Source organism: Apodemus sylvaticus, chromosome 14 (genome assembly GCF_947179515.1).
Source record: "Apodemus sylvaticus chromosome 14, mApoSyl1.1, whole genome shotgun sequence".
Lineage (NCBI taxonomy): Eukaryota > Metazoa > Chordata > Mammalia > Rodentia > Muridae > Apodemus > Apodemus sylvaticus.
This window is the reverse complement of record NC_067485.1, coordinates 1,314,950-1,317,706: the sequence shown is the minus strand read 5'-3', so window position 1 is coordinate 1,317,706 and position 2,757 is coordinate 1,314,950.

The window sequence follows — 2,757 nt, the reverse complement described above, 5'->3', positions numbered from 1 at the left end:
TAACCCAGCCCCGCAGTCCCGCCCCCAGCGCCCGGGAAGAGGGTGCGACAGGAACAGGAAGAGCTGGGGCGCGAACTCTGATCAACGCCCTCCCCGCACCCCTTGCCCCTGCCTCTCTCGTGCTTTCTCTCCTTGGAGGTACCCACCGCCTAGGAATGCTGAAAACTTAGCCGGCACCCGGAGAAAGGCTTAAGTTCGTTTCCGCCTTTTTGTTTTTGTTTAAAAAAGTAAAACTTATATCCTGCAGGACGCGCCTGAGTAGCGAGTTACAGATGCGTTCTTGACAAGTGAACACAACCAAGCAAACACGCAAATCCGAACTCAATATCCCCACATAGGGCAAGAGTTCACCAGAGTACTCCAGGTCGGTACTTCGGGTCTGTGTCAGCTGTGGTGCTGTGTGCTTCTCCCTGGATAGGATTTGGTGCTTAGAGCGCCCCCATCTACCGAGGTGGTTGGCATGATGGGTATTCCCAATTTACAACTGTTCCTAAAAATGCTTCCAGGCATACTTCAGGACAAGTGCTTGTGTGGAATACTTCTGTTTCTCGTTCATAAATGCCTAAGACTGACTGGCAGCCACCATAAATGCCATGTATTCGGCTTCTCTTCCTCTGGACATTTTTGGTAAATTCAGGCCTCCTTCATGCAAGGCCCACTTTTATAGCAGCCCCAGGATCCCTGGGTTCTTGTGAATACATACTCAGAACTGCAGAACGACTGTAGTTATTTCCAATGAAGTGTCTCATATTTTTAACTCTAAATAATAATTTTAAACATCTGAAAGTTAGCCTTTCAGAAATGCTTAAGATATCCATTAAATAAAGCTGAAGCCCAGCTGTGTAAAAATGCTAGAACTGTCTGCCAACAGCTGGATTGGAAGCTGAGCAGAATTTTTGGGAAGTGGCCTAACACTGAAAATTTTGGCCAGACGAGCCCAAATTACCTCAAAGAAAGAAAACAAAGGCACATAAGATTTTCTGTTTGTTTTTTGGATTTTGTTTTTTCGAGACAGGGTTTCTCTGTATAACCCTGGCTGTCCTGGAACTCACTCTGTAGACCAGGCTGGCCTTGAACTCAGAAATCCACCTGCCTCTGCCTCCCAGAGTGGGGGGGATTACAGGCATGTGCCACCACTGCCCAGCGGCACATAAGATTTTCAAATGTAATTACAGACTGTAGAGATGGAGCAAGAGTTGGGAGCCCTATTGTTCTTGTTGAAGACCCAGGCTGTTCTAGCACATACACCAAGCTCACAACTACCTGTAACCCCAGAGCTTCATGCAGATCTGATGCCTCTGGCATGGGCTGACATAGGTAATCAGTGTTTACAGATACACACAAACATATGCAGAATTAACAACAAATCCTTTTCTAATAAGATAAACCCTAAAAATATGAATGTAGTCACTTTGGCTGATTTCCTCCATAGATCTGTTGGTTTTGGTCACTCTTCACATAAGTTTTGCAAAGCAATATTTTTTAAACCATGTTTACAGTCTAGCATGTATGGAGCCCCAGGTACTAACACCAGCTGAAGCCTGTATACTTAGGCACTCTTAATGATCTTCAAATTCTCATGTTCAGACATATTGAACTTTTCACTAGTATTAACTTGCATTCCACAGCCGAACTAGCGCTTCTGAGTTCTTCTGCACACACCAGTGTTAGGCCAAAGGGTCCTCATTCCCTGGTAAAAGAGCAGGCTCACTGACTTGGTTCAAAATTGAGTATAGACCCAGCTCAACCTGGACCACAGGAAGATTCCTGGCACTTGGATAAAAGCCAGCAGAAACAAATAATCCATACCTCTGGGGAAATCAGCAGCTTGGTTTGGATAGGAGAGGATGGATGTATCCCTTAGTCCATCAGTGTCTCTTCTGGGTGTTCTGCACTGGACGTATTGGCGGGGCACAATAAACAAACTGCCAATATGACTGCTCGTACCATTGAGGTTTGTGTTGTAGGAGCAGAAAGAGAAAGAAGAATGGAATTGCCAACAGACTAGGCATGGCCAGGGAAGTGGGAAGGGATGGTGGAGACAGCAGGAGTCAGAGGACAGTGAGCTAGAAGATAGCGAGGGAACAGTAAGAATAGCAGGTTATAAAGGGGATGAAGAGCTTGAGGGGGCATGGCAGGCAGAAGACCAGGGTAGGGGCTTTCAAGGTTTTAACAAGTACTTGTGAATAGGGACTGAGGGAACCTGGAGGTGTGTGTAGCCACAGGAACAATGGTGTCACAAGGCCCTTCTGAGGAATGCGGGCTTTTATCTAACTGCCAAAATCCTTTTATAGTCCAGGTTGGGTTGGGCCTGGACTCAATTTTGGACTGAATCAATGCACTTGCCCTTTTGGGGGAAATTGGGGTACCCTTTGGACCTGACCATCAGGGCAAGGTAATCTTGAAAGATCAACCAAAAGTAACCCAGGTGAAAAGAAAACCTAATGGGCTCTTCGAAGGATGATTCCAAACTCCACACCCTTGAGTAAAAGGAAATCTCCACTCATTGCCCTAATTTAAGACCTGATATAGGGCTGGCAATAGTTAATATTTAACTACATCAGAACCTCATTGTCTTTGCTAACCAGGTTAGCAAAGTAGATAAAAGACACTTGCTACCAAGCTTGAAGCCGAGTTTGATCCTTTGAACCACATGTTGGAAGGAGAGACCAACTCTAAATGCTATCCTCTGGTTATCTATCTCCACACAAGCACATGCACTTGTGTGTGTGCACATACCTAAACACTACATAACAA